Genomic DNA, 13,388 nt, shown 5'->3' with positions numbered 1-13,388 from the left:
AGAACATTCCTAATAGAGCTTGTGCCTCCTGTTGTGCATTAATGCAGCTTCCTTGTTCTGACATGAAGGTTATTTCACTAACAGACTTCAAGACCAGAAGAAATAAAATCAGCCTTGAGCTGCAGCAATGCCAGTACAGCAACAACTGTGACTTTGAAGACCAGATGAACCTTGGCAATGACTCTGACTATACTATAGTCACAGGTACTAATTAACCCTTCAGATTCCTGCATTAGAAAGAAAATTCATTCTGAGATCTCTTAATCCATCCCTCAGGCTTTACGAATTACTTGCCAAAGGATCTCATAATGTTATGTTGGAATTAGGGGGATAGTAAACATTTTCTAGTGCATGTGTGTCAGGGTCTGAGGCTTGGAGAACTCAAGGGCATGGGGGTATAAATAAGGAAAGATGGCAGCTGATTCTTAGTCTAGGACTCTCTGTGCTACTTTATCTCTGCTCCTCATGTATCTTATGCTCAGAAAATATTTAGTAAATCATTAAAATGAACTCCAATGAAACTTTTGACATTTTCTTTTCTTTTTCCACTTTAGGTGTAGAGGACGTAATTAATTACCCTCCCACCAACACACTATCAACAGCATCGTGCAAATAGTGTGCATCTTTATTTCCTCCCTTTTATCAACATTTCCCATCAATTGGTATTCCACCAACACCCCCATAGCCAGTGTGTTTTAATTGTGGATTCAAATTTGAATAAAACTGTTGAAAAATAAATAGTGTGGGGACTTCCCTGGTGGCGCAGTGGTTAAGAATCGGCCTACCAATGCAGGGGACATGGGTTCGAGCCCTGGTCCGGGAAGATCCCACATGCCGCGGAGCAACTAAGCCCGGGTTCCACAACTACTGAGTCTGCGCTCTAGAGCCCACGAGCCACAATGACTGAAGCCCGTGCGCCTAGAGCCCGTGCTCGGCAACAAAGAGAAGTCACCGCAATGAGAAGCCCGCACACCGAAACGAAGAGTAGCCCCAGTTTGCCGCAACTAGAGAAAGCCTGTGCGCAGCAACGAGGACCCAACGCAGCCAAAAATAAATAAATAAATTTATTAAAAAAAAAAGTGTGTCTTGTCACTTACATGATGGCAACATACTAGAGTCCTCATTTTGTCTTACTCTCTTCACTCAGCATTGTTTGATGATCTATCATGTTGCCATTACTGTTTCCAATCACTGTAAAGTATTCCACCACCTTCTGTGTACCTATTCCCCTAGTGATGGATAGAGATTGCTCCAACTACCTCTTTTCACAAACAACGTCACTATGAACAGTCTTACACATGACCCCTTACTGATATCTGAATTTCTCTGGGTATATACCAGGGATGGAGTATACTAGGTCAGAGTGTATATACTTACACATTCGGACAAGCATCATCTGAATGTTCTTTAGAATGACTACACCAGTGTACACTTCCCTACATACTTCAGAAAAATCTCAGTTCAAGGCTCTGCCACCCCAGACCTCCTCCTCCTCACTTTCAGGTTTTAGTCATCAAGGCCTCAGCCACAGCATGGCTTCGACGAGAAGGGAGGGCTTTGTCTTCTGTCATTTGACACTCATGGGATAAGGGCACTACCCACATGCATCACTACTGAACGCATATCCTCTCTCCTCTGCTGGGCACCGTCTTGCCCTCTCTAAACAGGAAAGGGTAGGGGCTAACCACACATTAGATTTAGAACTCAAAGTCTCAGAACCAAAAAAGAAGGTATTTGCATGCAGATGAGTGTGAACGTGGAGAGTCTTAAAGGCGGGAGGGTCAGTTGGCCTGGCTCCTTGATAACTAACCCCCCTGGAGGATTTGCATCCCAAGCCCAAATGGAAATAAGAAGTCAAGAGCCAGGCTGACTGCCTGGAAGGAGCAGTTGGTCTTTGTCTACTTTACTACCTTTCTCTCCATTTCTAACTGTCCAGCCTGAAGGAAGAAAGAAAGGAACTTGAAAGCTGGAAGCAAACCTCATCTGGCCAGAGAAGAGTCCCAGGATCTGAAGCAAATGGCACTGCCAAGTCGGATGGGATGGGGAGAGCTCTGAGCGGCCGAACTGCCTTTTCCTACCAGGATGGGGTTCCTCAGCCTGGCAGACATAAGGGGTGGGGGTGGGGAGGGCAGGTATCAATGGGGTTCCTATTTTCTGCCAACTTATACAAACGTCAGTTCTAGAAATTTCCCTGCTTTCCTGGCTAGGCCATTTGGAAGCTCCATCCTGGAAGGAGGAGGAGGAAGGGAACTGCCCCTGAATTTGGAGAGTTTTTGATGGAAAGCTGGACATGAGCCAGTGGATACTTGCGGCTCCTTGGGTGTCAGCCCCGTAGAATGGGAACCCATACAGTGAGGTCACCAAGAGTGTGGGTGTTGAGGCATGCTGCCTGGTTCTGAATTCCTGCTCTTCTGCTTTACTAGCTGGGTGACTTTGGGCAAGTCACTTAATTTCTCTGGGTCTCAGTTTCCTCATCTGTAAAATGTACACAACAGTGTCTCTTTGTGGGACAGTTGTAAAAATTAAAGGATTAACATGTTCACGTCTCAGAACAGCGTATAGCATGAAATAAAGGTTGATTAAATGTTAGTAAAGAGACTGACACCAAATCTTCTTTTCAGGAGGTCAGTGGGGGGCATTTCCCCCCCACTCTCGCCTCTCAGTTCCTCCCATTCCCCCTGGCAGGGTGACCTCAGCCTCAAACACAAAACCACGGATGTGTGGAGGGCAAAATGTCAGTTTTCCTGCCTTAACATTCTGCATTTCTCCATCCTCCCCACTCTGCCAAGTCCTGAGTGCAGCATGAGACGGGCCTCCTCAGCATGACAGTCAACTTTGATTTCTGAAGTCTCTCCACTGTGAGGTTCGTCTGCTGTGAGCCACAGACAGCACGTCACCGCAGCCCATCATCTGCTCTGTCCCCCTTCCATCAGGCATTTCAGTGCTCTTCAAACCATTACCATGTGGGCAAGCTCTTCTTTGAGAGACCCCCAAGTGCATCTGATTTGGCTGGAATTGATTCTCAGCAGGGAGAAAGTCTCCCTGCCTGCTCACACCTAATGAGTGGCTGACCCTTCAAATAAATGCAACAGCCTGGATCCCTTGAGCAGCCTGCAAAGGCCACTGAAGATGCTTTAGAATCAGAATGTGAGTCACAGGCCAAAAACAGCAGAGAGAGAGAGAGGGAGAGAGGGAAACGACAACAACCCAGAAGCTTGAGAACCACTTTCAGTTACAATAGTGAAGCATTAGCTTAGCAAGGACAAAACCTGGGGCAACTTGCAATTCTGCAGTTCTGAAGAATAGCTCCTGCAGAGGTCTGAGCTAAGTGAAACGTGATGGAACAAGCCTCACTTCAAAGCCCATCAGCCATAACTGTCACCAAGATGGCAACCCATTCCTAAAAATGGTGATTCACAAAGGAAGAAAATAACCTCACAGTACAAGTTTGTTTAATGAGACTAATGAGAACTGGGAGTAATTGTCTTGGATCAGACTTGTTGAGGGTCTAACATTGCTGACCAGGGCATTTATTACATGGCTCTGTGCCTCAATTCATCAAAACACTCATTATGGGCTAATCTGGGTCAGGCACTGTGATTGGTACCATGGAGGCTATAAAGATGACTTTTTAAAAATGATTTACAATATTGTCTTAGTTTCAGGTGCACAGCATAATGATGCAGTATTTTTATAGATTATTTTCCATTATATTCAATAGGTTATTACATGACAGTGGGTATAATTCCCTGTGTTATACAGTATATCCTTGTTGCTTATCTATTTTATATATAGTAGTTTATATCTGTTTATCCCATACCCCTAATTCGTACCCCCACTTCCCTTTCCCCTTTGGTAACCACAAATTTTCTATATCTGTCTGTTTCTATTTTGCATATACATTCATTTGTATTATCTTTTAAGTTTCCACATGTAAGTGATATCATATAGTATTTGTCTTTGTCTGACTTGTTTCACTAAGCATAATATTCTCTAGGTCCATCCATGTTGCCACAAATGGCAGTATTTCATTCTTCTTTTTTACAGTTGAGTAATATTTCATTGTGTGTGTATACACACACACACACACACACACACACACACACACACCCCACATCTTAAGCCTATCATCTGTTGATGGGCATTTGGGTTGCTTCCATGTCTTGGCTATTGTCAATAGTGCTGCTATGAACATTGGGATGCATGTAAAAGATGATTAAGTTTTGATCTCTGGCCTCAGAGTCCAGAAATTGCTTACAATACTAAAGAAACCTTTTTTTATTGAAGCCATGAAGAAAATTCTAAAAACTCTAGCCCCAGTAGAAGGCGGAGGTGTGCACCAGGCACAAGAAGGGCACAAAGGACAGATGCCCCAGCAAGGGCCTGGGTTAATGGCTCCTCCTAGTTGGTTCCACTGGTACCACCTTTGGATCAGAAAGGGGTGGATACCCACTTCCACAGTCTTTCTTTCCTTTTTCTCTCTCATGGAACTCTACCCTCTGTCCACCACTGGCCCAAGGCATCCTTGGTCACAAACCATCCAAGCGTAAGGGGGATGGTCACGGGAGAAGTGAGCCCGGCTGCTTGTTTACCCTTGTGTCCTCTGCCTGGCCAGCCCCTGCACAGAACAGGTTGCCACACAGTTTGACTTCATTTGTGTCACGATGAAACAGAGTCCCTCGAAAACCAAGTTCCTTTGCCAAGTTCATGATTTAACCTCTCTATCCAAAACTTTATTCCCTTTCTTGTCCTGAACGTGTTCCTCCTCAAGATTGAGGAATATCAAAGAAAAAGGGGGATTATAACCGAGCAGGACCCTGTGGGGACTTTCTGAGAAAGACTACCCTCCCCCACCATGTTATCTGCCTGTCTCTTGTTTGTAGAACAACTTTAACCTCTTAAGCTTCCCCTGAGTTCCAAAGAACAAATTTAATCAGAGAATTGAGAAAAAGGAGAACAAAGGAAAATGAAAACGGTCAAGCAAGACAAAATAATAATATAGTTGAGCCATTAAACAAAGTCAAGGACTTTTAGTTCCTCCTCAAGGGCCATAGATAGTATTCTGAGCCATGTCCTTGAGCTGTTTTGCAGATAATGAAATCCCCACCAGGTGGAAGATGTTAACTGTCTGTTGACCGCAAGCACGTAGACCCCAGACCAGCTGGAACCAGAAGGTTGATGATGTTGACTCCTGCTTACCTCACCTCCAACCAATCAGAAGAATGCCCAACAGCTGATCACGTACCCCACAACCCTCTCCCTCAGCCTTTAAAAACCTTTCCCTGAAAGCTATTGGGAAGTTTAGGTCTTTTGAACCCCAGCTGCCCGTGCTCCTTGCTTGGCCTTGTGATAATCGCTGCACTTAACCACGATCCTGTGTCAGTAGACTGCCTTTACTGCACGTGGGCAAGCAGGCCCAAGTTCGGTTCGGCAACGATGAGATGATGTCTCTGAAAGTCTTTATAAACCACCGAAGATAATTCTCCTGTGCGATGATGATGCCTACCAATCAGATATTCTGCATCTCACTCTTCCCTCAGAAGGTCCCTGTGAGCCTGTTTTCTTCCTCACCAGGCCATGCTAAGGCCCTGCCCTTCTGGCAATCAGTAGCTCACTTCCAACCTCTAAGCAAAACTAAGCTCTCACTCTCTTTGGTCACTGGGACTCTTCCTCCAGCGGCCCAGCTCCATTCCCTTTGGCTTAAGGGCACAGCTGCCCTGCAGGTACCTGAGGACCAGGAGTCCCACCTGCCTTTCTCTTAATTGTGAAAATCTTCCTCCCACTCAGACTCTCAGAGACCCGCTGTCTTCTGCATCAGCACAGGGTAATTACCTGTCTTCTCCCCTCCAGGTAAGCTTGGTTCTCTTTGGCTTAAACCCAGCAGTTCCCCAGGCCAAATTTGGCACAAGTGTGTGTTGTTTGGTCCATGTAGTGTTGTGAAAACTTTCAGAAAAAATTAGGTGATTATCATAGAATCACTTTGGAAAATATTTTAAGTTTCTCATCAAATTACACACAATTTACCAAACAATCCAGCAATCCCTCTCCTAGGAATTTACCCAAGAGAAATGAAACTTCATTCACACAAGGATTTGTGCTCAAACGTTCACAGCAATGTTATTCTTAATAGCCCAACTGTAAACAGTCAAAAAGGTCCATCAATTGGTGATTGGATCAACAAACTGTGGTCCATCCATGATGGATGCTACTCAACAACAGGACGGAATGAACCCCTCAAACACCCAACTACATGGACGAATCTCAAAGGCATTATGCTAAAGCACAGCCCAGACGCAAAAATTACATACTCTATGAAGTATTCAATTTATATGAAATTTTACAAAAGACAGAAAACATATCTTTGCTTACCAGGTGCCAGGCATGGTGGGAGGGACTTGACTGCAAAGGGGCATGAGGTAACTTTTTGGTGATGGAAGTATTCTTTATCTTGATTGAGGTGGTGGTTACAGAATTGTATCCTTTTGCCAAATCTCATCACTTAAATTGATGTATTCTAGTTTTATTTGTTTCCTTTTGCTCTGTAACAAATTATTGCACACTTAGGAGCTTAAAAAACCGCACAAATTTATTATCTTCCATTCTGGAGGTCCAAAGTCCAAAATGGACCTCACTGCACTAAAAGCAAGGCATCAGCAGAGCTGCATTCCTTATAGAGACTCCAGAGGAGAATATATTTCCTTATTTTTTCTAGCCTCTCGAGGCTGCTCACATTCCTTGGCTCAGAGCCCCGTTCCCCTATCCTTAAAGCCAACACCACCAAGCCAAGTCTTGCCCATGCTACCACTTCTCTGCTTCTCTCTTCCTGCTCCATCTTCTGCTTTTAGGGACCCTTGTGATTAGATGGAGCCCACTGGATAATCCATGGTAATCTCTCTATTTTAAGATCAGCTGATTAGCAAGCGTAATTCCATCTGCAACCTTAATTCCTCTTTGCCCTGTAACCTCACATATTCACAGGTTCTGGGAGTTAGGATGGTCTTTGGGGACCATCATTCTGCTGACCACATATGTATATCTCTATAAGGATACATTTTAAAATTGGTAGATTGAAAATTGGAGAGACCTCAAATAAATATCCAGAATTCTGCCTTCTGGTAAATCAGATCTGGCCACACCAGGCTTCAATAGCTGCATTGTTAAACCTGCTGCAGCTGAGTAGCTGCCAACCCTCTAGAAAGGGCACGGACTCTGTCATTTGCTTCAGTCCTCTTTCTTGCCAGCTTCACCTGTTTACATCACCTTGGTCACTAAGATATTTATGTTGGCCATCTCAGTCTTAAACTGTTAAGTCAAATGAAACCAAGACTCTTCTGACCCTTAATACCTCATCTTCCCTTCTAGCCCCACTCCTCCCCAACCCTCCCCCTAACCCATCAGGCTGATGGGCTCCCTCCATCTAATTTGTAACACCATTTGTATGTTGAAGAACACAGTGGAATTCAAAGTGGTCCCAGAAAGGATGTACTCTCAAATCCATCACAGTATTTGAGAAAGAGGTACTGTGAACCCACAGGCCGAAACAGGGAAGATGAGAAGCAAAGCTTGGGTTCAGGATTCTTCACTGTTACCCAAGAACAGATGTTTCTCCACACTCCTAGAAGAATCTCTGGCTTCCAGCATGGGGCCAGGCACAGTGTAGATGCACAAAAATGTTTGCCACTCCCAAAGTGCAGTGTAATATCTCATCGAGCAATTTAAATAAGGGCTAAATCTCAGTTTGTTTAGCGGTGATGGGGGAAAAGTCCCAGGATACATTTCTTTGTAGGCTAACTTAGACTTAAACACAGAAAAAATTATATTGGTTCCATGACCCTCAACTGATTTCCTAACCCTTGCCAATCATCTCATTCATATATGCTTTGAATTGTTGAGAAGACTGGGCAAGGGAATATACAAATGGTGGAAATAGCTCATCTCTTCCACTACTACTGGATTAAACAACCAACAAGAGCGTTTTCAAGTTAGGACAGTTCATTTGGTTAAGATCTACAGTAACCATCCCACTCTGCTCTAGCCCACACTATTTTCTTTTGCTGTATCTTGCCTCCTTTAATTTTGCCAGATTTAGAGCCTGACCACGGCCGTGTCCCCATCACACAGTTCTCATGCTCACTGTTTTCCAGCCTCTTTGCAAGTGTCCTCTGGAAGCCTCAGGGCTGCTTTTTGTCCTGTACATTCCACAGCGTGATGGGCAGCACAGCTGAAGAGCTCATTGGAGAGTGAACATTAAGAATGAGGAATAAGTGGAAAATGCAATTTAACCTGTCCACAGGTGGAAACATGCTCCAACATTACATAAAAGATAAGACACTTCCTAAAGAAGAAGCACCTTCCAAACTTGAGAAGAATCCCTGTAGGAATTACTAAGATTTCCCTATCATGCCTTCAACCTCAAACTCTGTCCTATTTAATAATCTGTTCTTCTAACGAGCTCTTCTAGGCATTAATTGTGTATATTCAGGAATTAGCTACATAGGTACGCTCACAGTGGGGTCCAGTTGTGCTGAATGGCGATATTTTCTAAGATACCCACCTGCATCTTTAACTGGGCTTGCCTTGAGACCTTCTAAAAGCAACTCAGAGCAAATCTAAGCTCGATTTTGACAGAGAGACAGCTGCATAAAATATAAATGCTAAATCAGCCCATAAGAGAATAGAAACTTCCAGGTCATTCAGCACCAATGTCTCTGCTGGTAGGTTATGTAAAAATCAAAGTTTGGCTTGCTCCTTACAAATGACAGAACACTGTGCTTGTAGAAAACAGATGGTCAGGGCTTCCCTGGTGGCGCAGTGGTTAAGAATCCACCTGCAATGCAGGGGACAAGTGTTCGAGCCCTAGTCCGGGAAGATCCCACATGCAGAGGAGCAACTAAGCCCGTGTACCACAACTACTGAGCCTGCGCTCTAGAGCCCGCGAGCCACAACTACTGAGCCTGCATGCCACAACTACTGAAGCCTGCGTGCCTAGAGCCCATGCTCCTCAACAAGAGAAGCTACCGCATTGAGAAGCCCGTGCACCACAATGAAGAGTAGCCTCGGCTTGCTGCAACTAGAGAAAGCCCGTGTGCAGCAACAAAGACCCAACACAGCCAAAAAAAAAATAAATAAATTTATTAAAAAAAAAAAAAGAAAACAAATGGCAGCTCTACGTCCTTTCACCTTAACAATCTGGGCAAGTGAATGGAGTATTCCTTCTGGGGACCCCGATATGCATATGGCAGAAAAATGAAGTCCAGATTCTGTAGCTGGTACCCTAAGATATCAGGAAAGCCTTCTCTACCTTTCCATAAAACTGTAAATATCTCTTGCCCTCTAAGGCAGTTCAATATTATTGATGGAAATGTGGGGAATGATCATATGCTCAAACATGGAACATTTTAGAAGATGATGACAATTTTTATGTCCCCCCCAGGTGACAGTTAATTTAGAAGCACAGCAGTTAGTTACCAAGACTTGGTAATGGTGCTAATTGTAAGCCTTGAATAAGAGACCTAATTAGGTTAATGACGAATTCAGCCCAGCAGGGGTATTTTCAGGACAGTTCTTTTCAAAGACACACACACACACACACACACACACACACACACACACACACACTTTGTCTAGTTCAGAATATAGAGATGTGCAGAGAGATGAGTTGGGGAGCTCTTATGGAACCATAAGGCTATCATTAAGACCTTGTTTTAGAGAGAAAAAAGATAAGTGTTTCAGAGTTAGGTTTGATAGTAGGTATCTAACAAGAAAAACATTAGAAAAAAATGAATAATCCCCAATGCCTTTAAAGCAGGGGGGTGCTTTTGGTGGCTGGAAGGCCCCTTCTTTGCTGGAAGGCCCTTTCAATGGGTGCTGCTATCGACCTGTGTCTCCACAAAATTCATACGTTAAAACCCCACCCCACAATGTGACTGTATCTGGAGATGGGATAATTTTTTTAGGAAGTAATTAAGGTTAAATGAGGTTATAAGGGTAGGGCCCTAACTGGATACAAGGAGAGGAAGACAGAGATCTCTCTCTCTTCCATATGTGGACACAGAAAGAAGACAACCAGGAAGAGATCCCTCAACCAGAAACTACTGCCCGGCACCTTGATCTTGGACTTCCCAGCTTTCAGAACTGTGAGAAAATACATTTCTGTAGTTTAAGCCACCCAATCTATGGTATTTTGTTATGGCAGCCCAAGCAGAGTAATACAGGTGGAGTATCTAAGTTTGGAGCTAGAAGCTGGGCAGAGCTGAATTTCTGTGCATAAGAAAGGAGAGTGGGGTGGGCAATGCAGTTAGATTTCTGGAGGAAGGAGACAGAAGCCAGTAAAATTACACGCTGTGTGGGAAGAGGGAGAGAGAAGATGCAATGTAGCCTTTGTAGGAAACACAAATGTCAAGTGAGAATTTATGAAGTTGTGGGATAAAAGGTGTGTGATGTAAAAACCTCTTCTGTCTCATAACATTTTCAGTAGGATAGTTTTAAAAATAACAGAATTCTGGGTGTGACTGGTTTTTCTTATGGCAAATGATGGAGGCTTAGTGCTTAGAATGCTTGGCAAGGGGCTGTGACAGCATCACACAGATAGATGAGGGGATGGATGTTTGCCATATGGGCCATATACACACACTGTAGAGACCTTAAAAATGATTCCAAATAACCCTCTATATGTTGTTCTTTGAGGACGTTTCTTAGCTTTGGCATGTCTGGAGAACATTTTGAAGAAGTGAGAATCAGAAGACTGGTTCTAATTGCTTATCTTCCATTTTCTGTGTCACTTTGGGAAATGACAAACTTTCTATGCAGCAGGTTCTCCATTGCAAAAATGGGAATGACACTGTTGCTTTTGTTCCCAAGATTATTAGAATAAATAAGATGATATATGTGAAAATGCCTTTCAAAAAGTAGTACTAATTTTGTTTTCTACTTTTTATGTTGAAATACAGCCACAGAAAGCTGGAAAGATAGTACAGAGAGATCCCATGTACCCTTCACTTAGTTTCTCTCAGTGCTTGGAAATGATTAGATCTTACATAACTGTAGTACAATACCAAAGGTAGGAAACTGACTGTGGTATAATGTGTTCTTCATCATTTTATAACATGTGTGGATTTATGTAACCACCTGCAATCAAAACACGATTCCATCAACACAAAGATCTCTGGGGGCTGCTCCACTGTAGTCACACCTGCTTCCTTTCTCCTCACCACCCCTACCCCCTGCCAACCATTAATCTGTTCTCCATCTCTATCTTTGTCATTTCCAGAATGTTTTATATCTTTTGAGATTGGCTTTTTCACTCACAAGATGCCCTTGAGGTCTCTACAAGCTGTTGTATCAATTGTTCATTTCCTTTTATTGCTGAGTAGAATTCTATGGTATTGTAGACATTTTGGTTGTTTCCACTTCTGGGCTATTACAAATAAAAGTGTTCTGAATAACCATGTACAAGTTTTTGTGAGGACATACATTTTCATTTCTCTGGGATAAATGCTCAGGAGTGCAATTGTGGGTTGTATGTTAGATGTGTCTAGTTTTTTAAAGAAACCCCCAAATTATTTTCCAGAGTGGTGGCACTATTTTGAGTTCCCACCAGCAATGCATGAGGCATGCATTTTCTGCATCCTCACTGGCATTTGGTATTGCCATTAATTTTTAAACTAATTTTTATACTCTAAAGTGTATTCACTGTTTGTTTTCAAGACAAACCCTAATGTCAACAGCTTTTGGAGGAGGCACTTCTATCTATAGTAAATGAAACCAACTTTTCTGTTTTTATTTATTGTAGGTTCCACTATCTCTACTGGAGCTCAAGTTCTCCAGGATTCGTGGAAGACACAGTCTGCTGTCAGGCTGGAATTCACATTTGCTTTGGGGAAGTCTCAGGGATCTAGTAGTCAACTGTGATCTGAGGACCAGGAAAGTTTGGCTCACTGAAATGCTTCGGAGGATTCACTTGTCTGGGGCTTTCTAGAGTCTTGTACCTACATTTTCTGAAACCAACTTGTAAAGGCCATACTAGCCCGAACCATACCGACCTTCATATGGGCCCAGGTTCTCCTCCTGACACACATTAGTGTATGCTAAGCACCTCATCTGAGTGAGGGCCTGGGATAGCTTGTCTCTAATGTCATGTGTTAATAATTATGATTTACTAAGGACTGCATCTTGCAAAGAAAACTCTCCCCCATGACTTCTGAAGAGCAATCAAACCAATATCAAAGCTCCTTGGAAGCTTTCTACACTAGAAACTGAAGCTGTATACTTTGAGCTAATTTTTCTTAGACAGTAAGTGTTTTCTTTGGGTTCAGGTGCTGAAATTTTGAGTTTGCTGACAACCCTTCCAGTCACCAAAGGAAGGATTCCCTCAGTTCCTGCTGTTTTTTCCAAGCTTGGTTCTCCAGCCTTCTTGACCATTCTGTGAGCTATTCAGTGGCTTTCCAATAAATCCCTTTCTGGTTGAGTTAGCTGGAGTTGCTTTCCATTACATCCATACAAAAACTAATATAAAAAGACCATACTTAAACTTCTGATTATGAAATACATGAACAGTCCTACAAGATTTTCCTACAAGAGATGGCCAGTTGTCCCCCAGTATCCACTTTATCCTGATTTGTCTTCTCCTTACTCCTTAGAATAGGAGTCGGCTATACATTTCCAAGATGCCCTTGCAGCTAGCTATGGTCATGTGCTGGAGTTCTGGCCAATGAGATTTAAGTGGATCTGTGTGGGGCTTCCAGGAGGAGTCTTCATGGGAGCACAGACATACCCTTATATGTCCTTCCTGCTCTGTGCTGCCTAAGATGTGGACCTCCTGGTTGGAATGTGCTAAGAATGGTGGAACTCTGAGATAAAAGGAATTGGGACCTTTGATGATGACCATAGAGCTACCATCCCAGCCCTGGACTGCCTCCACCCAGGCTTCTTTTATGTGATATAAAACAAGTTTCTAACTTATTTATGCCTGTTAATTTTTTTTCTTTTATATCTAGTCAATCCTAATCTTAACTCATACAGATGGTGAAGAAATGGAAGGTGGGATTCTGGGAAGAACCTAGAGTCTAGTGATTCCCTAGGATTCAGAAGAAAGCATTTGTTGATTTTTAGCTTCTATGCTCCTATCTACTTCAAAATTATGGTAGCTATTAGACCTGTCAATAGGTATTGTTACTTAATATGCTAATACATTTTGATAACTGTATTTTGAAACAACTGGTTTCATTTATAATCCTATTTATTTCATTTTCTGCATTTAAAAACATTATTCTGAAAGGAAGTCTGTAGGCTCCACCTGACTACCTGAGGGACGGATTACAGATCCCAGCTCTGCAGTGTCACCTAGCAGTGTTAGCAGCATAGGAGTCTAGCTCTTAACATGAAACACA

General features: G+C 43.0%; 1 protein-coding gene across 1 annotated transcript in view; it reads right to left on the bottom strand.

The window, feature by feature from the left end:
- Positions 1-13,388, bottom strand: part of SV2C (synaptic vesicle glycoprotein 2C) — a 235,499-nt gene that overhangs the window by 75,537 nt on the left and 146,574 nt on the right. The window lies entirely within an intron of this gene.

The sequence above is a fragment of the Eubalaena glacialis genome, chromosome 4 (assembly GCF_028564815.1).
Source record: "Eubalaena glacialis isolate mEubGla1 chromosome 4, mEubGla1.1.hap2.+ XY, whole genome shotgun sequence".
Lineage (NCBI taxonomy): Eukaryota > Metazoa > Chordata > Mammalia > Artiodactyla > Balaenidae > Eubalaena > Eubalaena glacialis.
Note: the sequence above shows the minus strand (reverse complement) of the source record. Positions and strands in the feature narration are given on the sequence as shown.